This window comes from Hyla sarda, chromosome 2 (assembly GCF_029499605.1).
Source record: "Hyla sarda isolate aHylSar1 chromosome 2, aHylSar1.hap1, whole genome shotgun sequence".
Classification (NCBI taxonomy): domain Eukaryota; kingdom Metazoa; phylum Chordata; class Amphibia; order Anura; family Hylidae; genus Hyla; species Hyla sarda.
In genome coordinates, this window is record NC_079190.1 from 237101663 (window position 1) to 237121563 (window position 19901).

Below are 19901 nucleotides of genomic sequence, written 5' to 3' on the forward strand. Positions count from 1 at the left end.
ACGTTCCCACAATGTGCTATTTATGTAGGTGAGAACTTGCATGATCAACGTATTGTTATCTGTAAATCAAACTTGAAACATTCAGTGGAAAGCGATATGTGATGTACAGACAAACGACCCTTAGCCAATTGTAAACTGTGCCTGGGAATGTGTATTATTAATTGTTCATTTTTCAGGCTAAAGTAATAAAGACTTCAAAGCCAAAATTAGTCTACATGTTTGACAGTGATGAAAAAGATGTATCAATAACAGATATAGCCAAAACGATTTATGCCCCATAGCTTCTTAGGCTATTTAGTTTCTTTCCTACACTTCCAAGGCAGACTGCTAAAGGAGCCATACTCATATAAATGCTAAGTGCTTTTTTAATGGTATTTAAAAGTAAGCTTCGACATATGGAGCTGATGTAGGGTACCCTGGACTTGGCTTTAAAAGTTCTATTGTATGAGTGCCCCTGAATAAATAGAAACAGTGACCGAAATGAGGCAGTCTTTATTTTGTGTCTAATATTAGCAGTACTAGGTTCAGAGTCTATTACAAAGTTCCAAGTTAAAAAGAGCAACATATTAGAAATGAATGAAAATCATAAAACACTTGTTCAAACTTGATTTCTTTTTTATCTAAATACAAACTACTATCAGCAGAAATAATGGATTTTGGCATGTGTGTATGCATTTTGGCGTTTCCGCAGATCAGCAGGGTGCTGTCCAGAGGATTTCAGCATCGTATTCTTAATGAACCAATGTTTATTGGTGGTTGGCAGAGGGGACATAGTAAATAATTGTCTATGGTCAGACATAAACACAAGTCTCCTAGGAGTTTGCAAAATAGACCTAACATGTTAACTCTACAACTTCTCGTATCCCTTGTGCTGTGAAGAATAGAACAAAGCTTCTACTGATATTTTTATGCAGGTTGTAATTGGCTATTTTGTTGTTAAACTTTACATTCTTTTTGGCTTGTTTCTCTACTTGAGTAATACTCGCATTAATCCCTTCATATAAAAGCTAATAAAATGACTTCAGAGAGAAAAAGAAAGCCAAGTAATCCCGGAAAATGCCATTCAGCGTTGTACAGATACCTACTCCAAGGAATAAGTCCAGAGTTGGACACATAGAAAGGGCTGCTATGCTAAACCCCATAGGGGGCCCAGGGATCTAGAGAGCCACACTAAAGGTTGTATTGGGAACCCCAGATGGAACAGCTATTAAGTCAGAGCTTAGCTTCTTCTGGTTACCACATGTTTACAATGAGGTCTGATGAATCACATCCTGTGGACTGAATACATAGGTACAAGTTGCCTTCCTGAAATCGTATGATTCATGCACTGTGTATAATAAAAGTAAGCAACAAATAAACAACTGTTGTAATAAAAAATAGGAGATTTTGAAATTTTGCTCTCTATCTTTATGTCTTGTAAGAATAGATTTACATAATGCTTCCTTAGCATAAAACTGAATAAATGTGTCTTGTGTCAGGAATTATTAACATTTCACTTTTTGTTTAAATTGACACTGTCAGATCCAAAAACTTTTTATATGTTGGTACTGATGAAAATTAAAGAACTTTTGTAATATGGCTGTAAATTTTTTATTTTTTTTTTAATATTTAATAAAGAAAATGGCTCCTGAAAATCCTACCTCTAGGTGTCCCCATACCTATTAAGATGTGAGGGCGAAAACTTCAGGGGTGCAGGAATACAGGCGCTGACCAAGAAGGGGACCAGTGAAGCCAGGTAGGTAACAAACAGCTTTAATCCAATGCGACGCATTTCACCGCACTTGCGCGGTTTCATCAGGCATGATGAATGACGGTGAAATGCGTCGCATTGGATTAAAGCTGTTTGTTACTTACCTGGCTTCACTGGTATTCCTGCACCCCTGAAGTTTTCGCCCTCACATCTCTATCGTTTCCAGGAAGGCTGCAGGCCTAATTCACTACAGCAAAACGCATATCCTTGTTGTGTGGGAATTTGCACAACTTGGCAGGGGAGCCTCCATTTTACCCTCCCTCACCACACACCTGTGATCCCGTTGATTCTCCACAAGGGAGCGCCTGTTCTTCTTTTGTTTTACCATACCTATTAAGACACTAACCAGCCCTGCAGCGGCATCAGGCTTGTCCATGGCTCATGGACAAAAGATGACCCGGGGACAAGACTGCATGAGCAAACACACCAATCACCTCCCCCTTTCCCTGAGAAGATTTCTGACACTGTGAGCTAATGAAAAGAGGTATGGTTTAAAATAAATATAGGTGATTGAGGCATAAAAATTAGATGTACATGGTCAGAATTAGGTACCAAGTAAAATATTATTTATTTATTTTTAATCTGACTGGTACGCTGTAATATGTGTTGGTGACAGTGTTCTTGGATGCCACCCTGCAGGAGGAATGGTGTCAGGACAGTTCATTGCTCTGGCATCTGCAATAACTTCAAAATGGATATCGCTGTACACTTTACGGTAAAAAATACATGTTTTCTTTATTCTCTGGGTCAATACAATTAAAATGATACCCATAGTTACATAATTTTCTATTATTGTACTGCTTTTAAAAAATCTCAAACTTTTTTTTTTTTCCAAAATCAGTATGTTTAAAATTGCCCTATTTTGACCACCTCTAATTTTCTTATTTTACTGTATTCGGGGATTTTTAAGGGCTCATTTTTTGCCCCATGATCTGTAGTTTGTTTTGGTATCATATTTGCGTATATGTGACTTTTTGATCGCTTTTTATAAAAAGAATTTGCAGTTTGATGTAACAAAAAAGCAGAAATTCTTTACTTTTTTTAACGTTTACACCGTTCGCCGTAAAACATTATATTTTTATATTTCGGACATTTAGGCACACAACGATACCAAATATGTTTATTATTTATCGTTTTGTTATGCTTTTATGTATTAATATAGGGGAAAAAGGTGATTAAAAACTTTATTGGGGGAGGGGATTTTTTTTATTTTTTTTTACTTTTTTTAAACTTTCAAAGATCAGTATTATCGGCGATCTTCTGCTCTGGTCTGCTGGAAGGCAGATCAGTGCAGAAGACCCCGGGAGATGGACAGAGGCCGGTGAGGGGACCCCCGTCCACCATCTTGGCTGATCTGATCCCCGCGGCAGTGCCGCAGGCGATCAGATCAGCCATTATAAGTGCTGCACTGCCGCAGATGCCGTGATCTGTATTGATCTCACTACCTGAGGGGTTAATGGCAGACATCAGCACGATCGCTGATGTCCGCCATTACCAGCGGGTCTGCGGCTGCTGACATCTCCTGTGCTCGTATCACAGCCGCGCCGTGAATGTACGTCGCTGTGCGCTAAGAGGTGCTACGCAGCACCGTACATTTACGGCGCATGTCCTTAAGGGGTTAAGCAAATTTTGCTGAAATGGTTTTTGGGGGGCTTGTCGCATTTAGAAAGCTCCCATGGTGCCAGAACAGCAAGAAAAGCCCCACATGGCACACTATTTGGGAAACAACACCCCTCAAGGAACATAACAAGGGGTAGAGTGAGCCTTTACACTCCACAGGTGTTTGACAAATTTCCACTAAATTTGGATGTGAAAATGAAAAATTAGATTTTTTTCACTAAAATGCCCCAAATTTTTCATTTTCACAAGGGGTAATAGGAGAAAAAGCCTCCCAAAATTTTAACTCCATGTCTTCTGAGTATGGAAATACCTCATATGTGGATGTAAAGTGCTCTGCGGGCAAACTACAATGCTCAGAAGAGAAGGAGCGCCATTGGGCTTTTGGAGAAAGAATTTGGTTAGAAAGGAAGTCGGGGGCCATGTGCGTTTACAAAGCGCCCATGGTGCCAGAACACATGTGACCCTATTTCGGAAAATACACCCCTCACGGAATGTAATAAGGAGTGCAGTGAGCATTTACACCCCACTGGCTTTTGACAGATCTTTGGATCAGTGGGCTGTGCAAATGAAAAATTGAATTTTTCATTTTTACGGACGACTGTTCAAAAAATCTGTCAGACACCTGTGGGGCGTAAATGCTCACGGCACCCTTTGTTACATTCTGTGAGGGGTGTAGTTTCCAATATGGGGTCACATGTGAGGGGGTCCACTGTTCTGGCACCATGGGGCTTTGTAAACGCACATGGCCATAAATTCCAGACACATTCTCTCTCCAAAAGCCCAATGGCCCTCCTTCTCTTCTGAGTCCTGTAGTGCACCAGCAGAGCACCTTACATCCAGATATCGGATATTTATATACTCAGAAGAAATGGTGTTACAAATTTTGGGGGCTTTTTTCCTATTACCCCTTATGAAAATGAAAAATTTGGGATAACACCAGAATTTTTGTGAACATTTTTTTCATTTTCACGTCCAACTTTTACGAAAATTCGTCAAACACCTGTGGGGGGGTTATGTTCTGTGAGGGGTATGGTTTCCAAAATGGGGTCACATGTGGGTGTTTTTTTTTAATGTTTATGTCAGAACTGCTGTAATGATCAGCCACCCCAGTGCAAACCACCAATTTAGGCCTCAAATGTAAATAGTGCGCTCTCATTCCTGAGCCTTGTTGTGTGCATTTTATGTCCAAATATGGGGTATTTCCGTACTCAGAAGAAATTGCATTACAGATTTTGGGGGTCTTTTTTCTCCTTTACCTCTTGTGAAAATTAAAAGTATGGGGCAACACCAGCATGTTAGTGTAAAAAATTTAATTTTTTTACAATAACATGCTGGAGTAGACCCCAACTTTACCTTTTCATAATGGGTAAAAGGAGAAAAAGCCCCCAAAATGTGTTAGGCAATTTCTCCCGAGTACAGAAATACCCCATATGTGGCCCTAAACTATTGCCCTGAAATACGGCAGGGCTCCGAGGTGAGAGAGCGCCATGCGCATTTGAGTCCTAAATTAGGGATTTGCATAGGGATGGCCCTGGATGCAAGAATTAGACTTGCCTCTGATACCAAAATTACCCTACAGCAGTGTTTCCCAAACAGGGTGCCTCCGGCTGTTGCAAAACTCCCAGCATGCCTGGACAGTCAATGATTATCCGGCAATACTGGGAGTTGTTTTGCAACAGCTGGAGGCTCCGGTTGAAAAAAGTGTTGTACAATAAATTTTTTTTTTTTTTTGGAGGGGAAGGGGGGTATAACTGTGTAGGGGTATTTGTGAATATGTAATGTTTTACTTTTTATTTTGTGTAGTGTATTTAAGGTACATTCACATGGGCGGGGGATTACAAAGAGGTTCCTGCTGGGAGTTTGATCTGCAGCGGAAAATTTGCTGCATTTCAAACGTGCATCGAGAAACTCGCTGTAAACCCCCACCCATGTGAATGTACCCTATACATTCACATGAGAGGGCAAACCTCAAGCTGTTGCAAAAGTACAACTCCCAGCATGACCTTTGGCTGTCCATGCATGCTTGGGGTTGTAGTTACAGCTGTAGGCACACTGGTTGCAACACACTGAGAGTATAGTTAACTCTATCAGTGCATGCTGGGAGTTGTAGTTTGCAACAGCTGGAGGCACACTGGTTGCAAAACACTAAGTTAGGTAACAAACTCTTTGTTTCGCAACCAGTGTGCTTTCAGCTGTTGCAAAAACTACAACTCTCAGCATGCAGTGACAGCTGAAGGACATGCTGGGAGTTGTAGTTATGCAACAGCTGGAGGCATATTCCTAACATTCCCAGCATGCCCTTTGACTGTCCGTGCATGCTGGGGGTTGTAGTTAAGCAACAGCTGGAGGCACACTGGTTGCAAAACACAGAGTTTGTTACTTAACTCAGTATTTACCAACCAATGTGCTTTCAGTTGTTGCAAAACTACAACTCCCAGCATGCCCAGACAGCCTAAGGACATGTTGGGAGTTGTAGTTATGCAACAACTGGGGGAGAACAGTTTGGAGACCACTGTGTTGTAGCGTCCAAACTGTAGCCCTCCAAATATTGCAAAGCTCCAACGCCAAGCATGCCCAGACTGTTCTGGCATGCTGGGAGTTGTAGTTCTGCAACATCTGAAGGGCCAGATGTTACAGAACTACAACTCTCAGCATGCTTGGACTGTCTGGGCATGTTGGGAGTTGTAGTTTTGCAACATCGGGAATGGCTACAATTTGGACACCACTGCACAGTGTTCTCCAAACTGTGGCCCTCCAGATGTTGCAAAACTACAACTCCCAGCATGCCCAGACAGCCATTTCCCCCCCGCTCTGCACGGACATCCAGGGGCGGGCAGTGCGGGGATTTAAACTTTAACACCCCGCCCCCAACTGACAATAGTTGGTCACTCCTGACCGACCAATGGCAGTGGATAGGTCGGCCGACCAATGGCAGTGGCCACCTCACTCCCATCCTTCAGGATGGTTGGAGCTGTCCCTGACAGCTCCGATCATCCCTATTTTCTGGCTATCGGGCCATCACAGACCCGATCAGCCCGGAATCGCCACAAATCGTCGATCATGATTGATTGGCAATTTGCAGTGATCACTGACATGGGAGGGGGGTTTCAGCACCCCACCAGGGGTTTGTACGGGGTGCCTGCTGTATGGTTTCAGCAGGAATCCCGGTACGGTCCCCGCCCGGCACACGCAGAATTCCCACAGGCGTACAGGTATGCCCTGTGTCCTTAACTACCAGGCAGGGTGTACGTGTACGCCCTGTTTAACTGGTGCCAGAAAGTTAAACAGATTTGTAAATTACTTATATTAAAAAATCTGAATTCTTCCAGTACTTATCAGCTGCTGTATAGTCCAGAGGAAGTTCTTTTCTTTTTGAATTTCCTTTCTGACCACAGTGCCCTCTGCTGACACCTCTGTCTATTTTAGGAACTGTCCAGAGTAGGAGCAAATCCCCATAGAAAACCTATTCTGCTCTGGACAGTTCCTAAAATGGACAGATGTGTCAGCAGAGAGCACTGTGGTCAGAAAGGAAATTCAAAAAGAAAAGAACTTCCTCTGGAATATACAGCAGCTGATAAGTACTGGAAGGATTCAGATTTTTTAATATAAGTAATTTACAAATCTGTTTAACTTTCTGGCACCAGTTGATAAAAAAATATGTTTTCCAGTGGAGTACCCCTTTTAGGAAATCTTTTTCTATCCTAGATAGGATGCTAATTTATATAGAGGAAGCTAAAAAAAAATACCACAAATGGTGCTGTTACTCACTGCTTTTTTTTCTCTTGTGCAATCTTTGCGTGCCTCTGATCAATGTAACTGGCAGGCCTCCTAGCAGAAAACTATGCTTCTTTGTGTCCCTAGGATCTGTTACTACATCTTTCTGTCATGCAGCAATCTGTGTTCATTCCCGCTATGCTGTTTTCTTGTAGCCTTCCTCCCATTGGCTGCTTTTGTGTAGGATCATTTCTGGCTGCTATATAGCTCTTTTTAGGCACTTATCAGTTTCTTGAGTGCCAGAACAGTTGACTTGCAGTGATGTCGCGAACATAAAATTTTCGGTTCGCGAACGGCTAACCTCCGCAAATGTTCACGAACCGGCGAAGCGGGCGAACCGCCATTGACTTCAATGGGCAGGCGAATTTTAAAACCTACAGGGACTCTTTCTGGCCACAATAGTGATTTAAAAGTTGTTTCAAGGGGACTAATACCTGGACTGTGGCGTGCTGGAGAGGGATCCATGGCAAAACTCCCATGGAAAATTACATAGTTGATGCAGAGTCTGGTTTTAATCCATAAAGGGCATAAATCACCTAACATTCCTAAATTCTTTGGAATAAGGTGCTTTAGCCCCCTTTAGGCAGCACATAGAGCCCCCTTTAGGCATCACATAGTTAGATCCCCCTTTAGGCAGCACACAGATTCCCCCATATTAGGCAGCACATAGTTAGAGCCCCCCATTAGGCAGCACATAGATAGAGCCTCCCTTTAGGCAGCACATAGAGCCCCCTTTAGGCATCACATAGTTAGATCCCCCCTTTAGGCATCACATAGTTAGATCCCCCTTTAGGCAGCACATAGATTCCCCCATATTAGGCAGCACATAATTAGAGCCTCCCTTTAGGCAGCACATGGAGCCCCCTTTAGGCAGCACATATTTAGATCCCCCCTTTAGGCAGCACATAGATTCCCCTATATTAGGCAGCACATAGTTAGAGCCCCCCTTTAGGCAGCACTGGTTTTATTTCACAGACAAAAAAAAGGTATTTTTTTATTTGAACAACTGTCACACCAAATGTGATTAGCACTAGTGTGACTATGAGCAAAAAATGTTGCCAGCGGAGTTCCCCTTTTAAGCAGAGGTCCCCAACCAGGGTGCCTCCAGCAGTTGCAAGACACACGGACTGAACTTATAGCCCTTTTAAAACTGTAGTTAGTTGCTTGAAGGAACTTAAGTTTTACACTGGAGTACCCCTTTTAACCAGCGGTTCCCTCCCAACCAGGGTGCCTCCAGCTGTTGCAAGACACACGGACTGATATTTGAGCCCAAAAAGGGCTTTTTTGGGTGCTGTCCTTAAAGCAGATGTTAGACTAGTGCTTTAGGAGTAAAGTGGACCCTGAATACACTACCTAGCAGCAACCTAGCTATCGCTTTCCCTATTACAGCAGGAGCAGCTTCTCTGTCCCTCCACTTTCTAAGCCTGCAGCTTGCCGAATGAAAGTAAAATGGCATCCGTGCAGGAGGTAGGAGGGTCTGGAAGGGAGGGACTGCTGCTGATTGGCTGTAATGTGTCTACTGACTCTGACTCACAGGGTCAAAGTTTACCGCAATGTTAAGTGTAAGGGGCGAATCGAACTTCACATATGTTCGCCCGGCGATGCGAATGCGAACATGCTAAGTTTGCCGGGAACTGTTCGCCGGCGAAGAATTCGCGACATCTCTATTGTTTTGTCTATTGTTTTGTCGCCTATGCATGACCTTAGCCCTGTCCCTAGACTACTCCTTTACCTGACACATTGGATCATCTGTCTGATACCGATAGTTCTAAACCATGAGCTGGGTATCCTGCGTGTCTACCATTCTGATCATATGCTACTGGCCCTGACCTCTGCCTACTTCTGACTATGCTTCCGCCTTACCCTTTCATTACCTAGCAAGGAAATTGTGGAACTACTCTATTGCTGTTTGCTTGCTCTGATACCTGGTTACATCTCATTACATTCCTGTCCTGGGGCCATGTTCTAGTTTGTCACCTCAGCTATGTTAAGTTGTCACAGTGCCTGGCTGCCGAATGGTGGAGTACTGCGGGAACAGTGACCTGGGAATACTTTGCAGCACTGTCCAAACCCCCTTTTTAGTGGTTAAGGGTGAAGCCAATGACTCCCCTTAAATACACACCCCAGTTTAACCAATGTCAAACCAGTTACAGCTTAAGGATTCACCACTTCTGCCCTGAGGATCACAACAAAAGGGAAAATTTCAACCACAGATGTAGAGGAAATGTGGTATTGGGAAAGGTTGCGGATAAAAAGGGTTTCAAAGCAAATATTTAACATACAATTATGTTATATAAGGACCCAAATGCACAGATAGTGACACTAAATGCATTTTCAGAGCATATCTCATTTTTTAATAGGGTCAAACAAAGTTTTCCCCTTTCACGTTTTAATGTAACTGTTAAACCTCTCACAAAGTGTATAAGGGAGACTATGGAGATAAAAGGAATTCAGACAGGAGACACTGAGTCAAAAATTAATCCTTTTGCTGATGACGTCGTATTGTATCTCAACGACTCAGATGTTTACTTTGAGAAGGCTTTAAGAGTTATTACAGAGATTGGAAACTTTTCAGGTTTTAAGATCAATAAGGGAAAAATGTAAAGTATTCTTTCTTATCCCCTTCTTTCTCTCTTATGTTGATAATAAAGTTAGAAAATTAGGAATGTCAGTGGCAGGAAAGAAACTTTTATATCTGGGAATTTGCTTTGCTAGAGATCAGAACTTAACAATAATGTAAATGTGACCTAGGTGAAACTGAAAAGAGAAATAACATTGGAGAGATCTACTATTCTCTATTATTGGAAGAGCCCATCTGTTGAAATGGCTAGCTTCTTCAGGAGTCTGTGCCATCCAAATAGCTAGCTTCCTCAGGAGTCTGTGCCAACCAAATAGCTAGCTTCTTCAGCAGTCTGTGCCATCCAAATAGCTAGCTTCCTCAGGAGTCTGTGCCAACCAAATAGCTAGCTTCTTCAGGAGTCTGTGCCATCCAAATAGCTAGCTTCCTCAGGAGTCTGTGCCAACCAAATAGCTAGCTTCTTCAGGAGTCTGTGTCATCCAAATAGCTAGCTTCTTCAGGAGTCTGTGCCATCCAAATAGCTAGCTTCTTCAGGATTCTGTAGCCTTGATCCCTTTCTTGAATAATCCTTATGATATTAACAGTATTTAATAGGAAATGTAACGTGTTTTATGACTTTAGAAGAATAGAAAAGAAGGAGACTTGGCAAACCCAGATGTTAGATGGTATAATATAGAATGTCTATTCCACTCTATCACGGACTGGGATATATATAGGGAATCTGTTATTAAAATGTCACTTGAAAGAGATCTAATTTCTTCCTATTTGATAATAGTAAGCAGAAATAAACTGGTGATACTGTATAGAGCTATGATAATAATAAGAAGAAACATTAGAAAATGTGTGTGTTTTGTTACAAGAAAAATGGAAATGTTATCCTTTAACCCCTTAAGGACTCAGCCCATTTTGGCCTTAAGGACTCAGACAATTAAATTTTTACGTTTTCATTTTTTCCTCCTCGCCTTCTAAAAATCATAACTCTTTTATATTTTCATCCACAGACTAGTATGAGGGCTTGTTTTTTGCGCGACCAGTTGTCCTTTGTAATGACATCACTCATTATATCATAAAATGTATGGCGCAACCAAAAAACACTATTTTTGTGGGGAAATTAAAACGAAAAACGCAATTTTGCTAATTTTGGAAGGTTTTGTTTTCACGCCGTACAATTTCTGGTAAAAATGACGTGTGTTCTTTATTCTGAGGGTCAATACGATTAAAATGATACCCATTATTACATACTTTTATATTATTGTTGCGCTTAAAAAAAAATCACAAACTTTTTAACCAAATTAGTACGTTTATAATCCCTTTATTTTGATGACCTATAACTTTTTTATTTTTCCGTATAAGCGGCGGTATGGGGGCTCATTTTTTGCGCCATGATCTGTACTTTTTTTTGATACCACATTTGTATATAAAAAACTTTTAATACATTTTTTATAATTTTTTTTTTAATAAAATGTATTAAAAAAGTAGGAATTTTGGACTTTTTTAATTTTTTTTCGTTCACGCCGTTCACCGTACGGGATCATTAACATTTTATTTTAATAGTTCGGACATTTACGCACGCGGCGATACCAAATATGTCTATAAAAAATGTTTTTTACGCTTTTTGGGGGTAAAATAGGAAAAAACGGACGTTTTACTTTTTTATTGGGGGAGGGGATTTTTCACTTTTTTTTTACTTTTACTTTTACATTTTTTTACATTTTTTTTTACACTTGAATAGTCCCCATAGGGGACTATTCATAGCAATACCATGATTGCTAATACTGATCTGTTCTATGTATAGGACATAGAACAGATCAGTATTATCGGTCATCTCCTGCTCTGGTCTGCTCGATCACAGACCAGAGCAGGAGACGCCGGGAGCCGCACGGAGGAAGGAGAGGGGACCTCCGTGCGGCGTTATGAATGATCGGATCCCCGCAGCAGCGCTGCGGGCGATCCGATCGTTCATTTAAATCGCGAACTCCCGCAGATGCCGGGATCTGTATTGATCCCGGCACCTGAGGGGTTAATGGCGGACGCCCGCGAGATCGCGGGCGTCGGCCATTGCCGGCGGGTCCCTGGCTGCGATCAGCAGCCGGGATCAGCCGCGCATGACACGGGCATCGCTCCGATGCCCGCGGTTATGCTTAGGACGTAAATGTACGTCCTGGTGCGTTAAGTACCACCTCACCAGGACGTACATTTACGTCCTGCGTCCTTAAGGGGTTAAAAGTCTGTTGAATGTTCTGCAGTGCGTTTGATGCCCTGCTTTTTGGGAATGTAAGGCTGGATTCACATACATCCAGCATAGGGGAACTCAGTCTAGATCTCGACGCAACTGATGCCACAACTGATGACAAGTTGTCATCAGTTGTATGGCATTAAGCATCCACTGCTTCTGCACGGCGGACAGGAAATGCAACAAGCTGCGTCCCCCCGTCCGGGGCCCTACGGCGTGTCCAACCATCTGGCGTCAAAATTAAGATGCTGGATGATTGTGAACTGTCCCATTCAAATGAGGAAAACCAGAGGAAAACTGTTCCGTACAACTGATATACAGTATGTAAACTCAGCCTTATAAGGTTAAATGTCTTTAGGGTAATATGCAAGAGATATGGAGGATAGATTAATAAAGCTTTGATCACTGTATTTGTTTTACTATGAAGAGATCAAGGAGAAGTCTAGTCAGGATAGGGAGAATACAACATATTGTTCACCTGGTATTGCTAATAGCGCAGAAAAAGAACATTCAAGATACTGGTTATCAAAATCACCAACATCAGATAAAGAGAAACTGATAGCCTTTTCACCCACACTAAACCCAATATACTGAGTTACAGTGCAGGTGAACATCACTAAAAAGAGGGGTTACTTACATTAATATGTGTTGTACTTGCAGAGGTATGTCCGTTTATTTAGTCCTTGCTATTGTGCTTCTGTGCGTAATGGAGGTGGTAAGCCGACTTGTCAAGCTCCCCTGCCTCCTAAATATTCCCCGCCTGGTCCGTTTCCACGATGAATGTGCAAATGTCTTTTCTAGTCTGCCAAGAGTGAGTGCTCTGCTCTCTGAGCAGAATGCAGGTGCCGCTGCTTTGCTACACCCTGAAGTAACCCCTCTTTTTAGAGCTGTTCACCCTGGCTATAACCCAGTCAGTTGTCAGTTGAAGACATGAATAAATTAGAGAACAATGAAAATGGAATCTTAGTCTCTGCATATTTAAACACTGACATGTTTTCTCAAAAATCTTCAAATGCCACAGAAAAGAACAGCATATTTAAAGGGTTGAAGTATATATTTATAGAGTCTTTGCTACTATATAGAGTTGTATTTATGTGGTGGCCCAGTACAGAAGGTGCCCTTCTGTACCCCTGCCAGTCCTATCGGGCAGACTCAGTCAATGTCCCCTGGCCACAAACTCCCCAGAACTCTCTCTCCCATATTAAGTTCTGTATGGGTTAATGCAATGTTATGTAATGTATTAATATGTTATTGTGCCTTTAAAACACTGTTGCTAATGACTATGTTGCCAAGAAAGGTGTAAGGTGAACTTGTGACTTATCTGGCGAATGGGATCCCTCCAAATTGCTCCCTTATGTACCAGGGAGGAGCTACAGTGCCAGTGAGTGCAGCTTGTGTAAGGACCTAAGAAGTTTGCCTGGTGTCCCTGAGGAAGGCCTAAGGCCTAGTCACGTAGCCCCACATCTACTGCAAGTTAACCCCTGCAGGTAAAAGTCAGAGCCTGGGGAGAAGTGTAGTGAAGATATTCAAGTGTCGTTTACCAAAGTCAGCATGGATTGTATAAGTCAGTCCAAGTCCACCACAAGTCCCAGCAAGCCAATCAGCTTCCTAAAGTTCACTGTGCATCGTCTTTAACCTAAACTGAGCTGTAAAGACTTTAACACTTTGTCTGCCTCAGTAAACAGCCGTTGTTCTGTAACCTTTTATCGGAGTGATAATTTGCCCCATGCATGGCCCAGGAATCATCGGCTATACCTCGGGTGGTGAATTAGGTAAACCATGCACTGGCATCACAAACACGAAGGGTTAATGCCATCTGCCCTAAGGGTTAATAACATCTGCCCTTTCAACACTCTCACCACATTTATTCAGTGCTCTAGTGCTCACTGGGAGGATGGTTATGGGAAGGGGGGTTGTTTATCTTTTTGTATTTAACCCCTTAATCCCTTAACCACTTAAGGACCTAGGGCGTATGGATACGCCTTGACGTCCTGGTACTTAAGGACCCAGGGCGTATCCATACGCCCGTGGGAATTTCGGTCCCCGCCGCGCGCTGGGCGGGGACCGGGCCGGGGTGACTGCTGATATCTATCAGCAGGCACCCCGTGCAAATGCCCAGGGGGGTCATCAGACCCCCCCACGTCGGCGATCGGCGCAAATCGCAAGTGAATTCACACTTGCGATTTGCGCCGATTCCGGGTCATACGGGTCTATTGTGACCCGGTGACCCGGAATAGAAGGGGGATCGCGGTTGTCCAAGACACCCACGATCCCCCTGTAGGCATAGGAGTGAGGTGGCAGGGTTGCCACCCCTCCTATCCCTGCTATTGGTCTGCTATTGATCGTCAGAGGCGACGACCAATAGCAGACCGGGGGCGGGGGGGTTAACTTTCGTTTTCCCCGTCCTGCCCTCCCACAATAGGCGGGGCAGAACGGGGAACCGAAGGGGACCGGGCACCGACGTCCACTTACCCGTCCGGAGGCTGCGGCGACGTTGATCGGCGGGCGGCGTCACGTGCGTCTGAAGAGGACGGCTGCCGGGATCCTACGGAAGCCGGTAAGTAGATCTGGAGGGTTACAGTCTGAGACCGTGGTCCCTAACTGTAGCCCTCCAGATGCTGCAAAACTACAACTCCCAGCATGCCCAGACAGCTGTTTGGGCATGCTGGAATATGTAGTTTTGCAACAGCTGGAGGGCTGCAGTTTGAGACCACTATACAGTGGTCTCTAAACTATATCCCTCCAGATGTTGCAAAACTACAACTCCTAGCATGCCCACATAGCTGTTTGTTGTCTGGACATGCTGGGAGTTGTAGTTTTGCAACATCTGGAGGTCCACAGTTTTGAGATCACTGTGCAGTGGTCTAAAAACTGTAGCTCTCCAGATGTTGCAAAACTGCAATTCCCAGCATGCCCAGGAAGCAAACAGCTGTCTCGGCATGCTGGGAGTTGTAGTTGGGTACCTCCAGCTATTGCATAACTACATCTCCCAGCATGCCCTTCGGTGATTAGTACATGCTGGGAGTTGTAGTTTTGCAACAGCTGGAGGCACACTGGTTGGAAAATATTGAGTTAGGTAACAGAACCTAACTGAAGGTTTTCCAACCAGTGTGCCTCCAGCTGTTGCAAAACTACAACTCCCAGCATGCACGGTCTGTCAGTACATGCTAGGAGTTGTAGTTTTGAAACAGCTGGAGGTTTGCCCCCCCATGTGAACGTACAGGGTACATTCACATAGGCGGGTTTACAGTAAATTTCCTGCTTCAAGTTTGGGCTGCGTCAAATTTTTTGCCGCAGTGCAAACTCCTAGCGGGAAATTCACCGTAACCCGCCAGTGTGAATGTACCCTAAAAACACTACACTACACTACAATAACACCTAATAAAGAGTAAAACACTACATATACACCCCCTTACACTGTCCCCCCCCCCAATAAACAATTTAAAACGTCTTGTACGGCAGGGTTTCCAAAACGGAGCCTCCAGCTGTTGCAAAACAACAACTCCCAGCATTTCTGGACAGCCACTGACTGTCCAGGCATGCTGGGAGTTTAGCAACAGCTGGAGGCACCCTGTTTGGGAATCACTGGCGTAGAATATCCCTATGCAATCCCTAATTTAGTCCTCAAATGCGCATGGTGCTCTCTTACTTCGGAGCCCTGTCGTATTTCAAGGAAACAGTTTAGGGCCACATATGGGGTATCTCCGTACTCGGGAGAAATTACACTACAAATTTTGGGGGGCTTTTTTTCCTTTTACCGCTTGTGAAAAGGAAAAGTTGGGGGCTACACCAGCCTGTTAGTGTAAAATTTTTTTATTTTTTTACACTAACATGCTGGTGTTGCCCCATACTTTTTATTTCCACAAGCGGTAAAAGGAAAAAAAGACCCCCAAAATTTGTAACGCAATTTCTCCTGAGTACAGAAATACCCCGGATGTGGGTGTAAAATGCTCTGCGGGCACACAACAAGGCTCAGGAGTGAGAGTGCACCATGTACATTTGAGGCCTAAATTGGTGATTTGCACAGGGGTGGCTGATTTTACAGCGGTTCTGACAAACCCAAAAAAAAATAATACCCACATGTGACCCCATTTTGGAAACTAAACCCCTCACCGAACGTGACAAGGGGTATAGTGAGCCTGAACACCCCACAGGTGTTTGACGAATTTTCATTAAAGTTGGATGGGAAAATGAAAAAAATTATATTTTTTCACTAAAATGCTGGTGTTACCCAAAATTTTTCATTTTCACATCGGGAAATAGGAAAAAAGCCCCCCCAAATTTGTAAACCCATCTCTTCTGAGTAAGAACATACCCCATATGTGAATTTAAAGTGCTCTGCGGGCGAACTACAATGCTCAGAAGAGAAGGAGCGCCATTGGGATTTTGTAGAGAAAATTTGTCCGGCATTGAAGGCCACATGTGTTTACAAAGCCCCCATAGTGCCAGAACAATGGACCCCCGACACATGTGACCCCATTTTGGAAACTACACCCCTCACGTAATGTAATAAGGGGTACATTGAGAATTTATGCCCCACAGATGTCTGACAGATTTTTGGAACAGTGGTCCGTAAAAATGAAAAATAAACTTTTTCATTTGCACAGCCCACTGTTCCAAAGTTCTGTGGGGTGTAAATACTCACTGCACCCCTTATTAAATTCTGTGAGGGGTGTAGTTTCCAAAATGGGGTCACATGTGGGGGGTTCCACTGTTCTGGCACCACGGGGGGCTTTGTAAACGCACATGGCCCCTGACTACCATTCCAAACTAATTCTCTTTCCAAAAGCTCAATGGCGCTCCTCCTCTTCTGAGCATTGTAGTTCGCCAGCAGAGCATTTTACGTCCTAACATGGGGTATTTCCATACTCAGAAGAAATGGGGTTACACATTTTGGGGGTCATTTTCTCCTATTACCCCTTGTAAAAATGTAAAATTTTGGGGAAAAACTGCATTTTAGTAAAAAAAAAATAATTTTTCATTTACACATCCAAATTTAACGAAAAGTCGTCAAACACCTGTGGGGTGTTAAGGCTCAGCGGACCCCTTGTTACGTTCCTTGAGGGGTGTAGTTTCCAAAATAGTATGCCATGTGGGTATTTTTTGCTGTTCTGGCACCACAGGGGCTTCCTAAATGCGACATGCCCCCAAAAAACCATTTCAGCAAAAGTTGCTTTCAAAAAGCCAAATGTGACTCCTTCTCTTCTGAGCATTGTAGTTTGCCCGCAAAGCATTTTACATCCTAACATGGGGTATTTCCATACTCAGAAGAGATGGGGTTACAAATTTGGGGGGGCATTTTCTCCCATTACCCTTTGTAAAAATGGTAAATTTGGGGGAAAAACTGCACTTTAGTGAAAAAATTTTTTTTTTCATTTACACATCCGACTTTAACGAAAAGTCGTCAAACACCTGTGGGGTGTTAAGGCTCACTGGACCCCTTGTTACGTGCCTTGAGGGGTCTAGTTTCCAAAATGGTATGCCATGTTGGGGTTTTCTGCTGTTCTGGCACCATAGGGGCTTCCTAAATGTGACATGCCCCCCAAAAACCATTTCAGCAAAATTCCCTCTCCAAAATCCTATTGTCGCTCCTTCCCTTCTGAGCCCTCTAGTGCACCCGCCGAACACTTGACATACACATATGAGGTATTTCCTTACTCGAGAGAAATTGGGTTACAAATTTTGGGGGGATTTTTCATCTATTACCCCTTGTAAAAATTCAAAAACTGGGCCTACAAGAACATGCGAGTGTAAAAAATGAAGATTTTGAATTTTCTCCTTCACTTTGCTGCTATTCCTGTGAAACACCTAAAGGTTTAACACACTTACTGAATGTCATTTTGAATACTTTGGGGGGTGCAGTTTTTATAATGTGGTCATTTGTGGGGTATTTCTAATATGAAGGCCCTTCAAATCCACTTCAAAACTGAACTGGTCCCTGCAAAATTCTGATTTTGAAAATTTTGTGAAAAATTGGAAAATTGCTGCTGAACTTTGAAGCCCTCTGGTGTCTTCCAAAAGTAAAAACATGTCAATTTTATGATGCAAACATAAAGTAGACATATTGTATATGTGAATCAATGTATAATTTATTTGGAATATCCATTTTCCTTACAAGCAGTGAGCTTCAAAGTAAAAAAAAAAGCAAAATTTTCAATTTTTTCATCAAATTTTGGAATTTTTCACCAAGAAATGATGCAAGTATCGACAAAATTTTATCACTAACATAAAGTAGAATATGTCACGAAAAAACAATCTCGGAATCAGAATGAAAGGTAAAAGCATCCCAGAGTTATTAATGCTTAAAGTGACAGTGGTCAGATGTTCAAAAAATGGCCGGGTCCTTAAGGTATATTTGGGCTGGGTCCTTAAGGGGTTAAGGACGTAGGGTTTTTCCGTTTTTGCATTTTCATTTTTTCCTCATCACCTTCTAAAAATCATAACGCTTTCAATTTTGCACATAAAATTCCATATGATGGCTTATTTTTTGTGCCAACAATTCTACTTTGCAGTGACATTAGTCATTTTACGGCAAAACAGAAAAAAAATTCATTGTGCGACAAAATTGAAGAAAAAATTTCATTTTGTAACTTTTGGGGGCTTCCGTTTCTATGCAGTGCATTTTCAGGTACAAATAACACCTTATCTTTATTCTGTAGGTCCATACAGTTAAAATGATACCCTACTTCAATAGGTTGGATATTGTCGTATTTCGGAAATAAATCATAACTACATGCAGGAAAATGTATACGTTAAAAAGTATCATCTTCTAACCCCTATAACTTTTTTATTTTTCCGCATACAGGCCAGTATGAGGACTCATTTTTTGCGTTGTGTTCTGAAATTTTTATCGGTACCATTTTTGTGTTGATCACTTTTTGATCACTTTTTTGTTAATTTTTTCATGATATAAAAAGTGACCAAAAATACGCTATTTTGGACTTTGGAATTTTTTCGCGCGTACGCCATTGGCCGTGCAATTTAATTAACAATATATTTTTATAGTTCGGACATTTCCACACATGGCAATACCACATATATTCATTTTTATTTACACAGTTTTTTTTAATGGGAAAAGGGGGGTGATTCACACTTTTATTAGGGAAGGGGTTAAATGACCTTTGTTAACTTTTTTCTTCACTTTTTTTTTTTTTGCAGTGCTATAGCTCCCATAGGGAGCTATAGCACTGCACACACTGATCTCTTATGCTGATCCCTGCAGAGCCATAGCTTTGCATGGATCAGCGAGATAGGGGCTCGATTGCTCAAGCTTGTAGCTCAGGCTTGGAGCAATCAAACCCAGATCGGATGCGACAGAGCAAGGTAAGGGGGTCTCCACTCGCGTCCTAGCTGATCGGGACATCGCGATTTTATCGCGATGTCCCAATCAGCACAATTGAGCTGCCGGGAAGCGTTTACTTTGACTTTCAGACGCGGCGGTCAACTTTAATCACCGTGTCTAAAGGGTTAATAGCACGCGGTACAACGATCGGCGCTGTTAGTCCAGGGTACTGGCTATGAATAGCATCCGGGACCAAAATGGTGTGATGCGGTGTGACCCCGTTTTAAACACCAGGACCGGGCGTAGGGCGTACAGGTACGCCCTACGTCCTTAACAGGTTAAAGACTAGGCGCATTTTGGCCTTAAGGACCAGGCCAAGTATATTTTTGCATTTTCGTTTTTTCCTCCTCGACTTCTAAAAATCATAACTCTCTTATATTTCCATCCACAGACCCATATGAAGGCTTGTTTTTTGCGTCACCAATTTTACTTTGTAATTACATCACTTATTTTACCATAAAATGTACGGTGCAACCCAAAAAATATTATTTATGTGGAAAAATTTTAAAGAAAACCGCAATTTAGCAAGTTTTGAAAGGTTTTGTTTTCACGGTGTACACTTTATGGTAAAAATGACATGTTTTCTTTATTCAGTGGGTTAATT

General features: G+C 42.6%; 1 protein-coding gene and 1 long non-coding RNA gene across 2 annotated transcripts in view; one reads left to right on the forward strand and one right to left on the reverse strand.

Moving 5' to 3' along the window:
* TBX4 (T-box transcription factor 4) overlaps nucleotides 1–19901 on the reverse strand; it is a 161879-nt gene that overhangs the window by 76952 nt on the left and 65026 nt on the right. The gene's annotated exons all lie outside the window — the stretch shown is intronic.
* LOC130355886 (uncharacterized) overlaps nucleotides 2400–19901 on the forward strand; it is a 111622-nt gene continuing 94120 nt past the window's right edge. The window contains exon 1 of the long non-coding RNA XR_008888690.1: nucleotides 2400–2465. This is a non-coding gene — a long non-coding RNA (uncharacterized LOC130355886). The remainder of the gene's footprint in view (nucleotides 2466–19901) is intronic.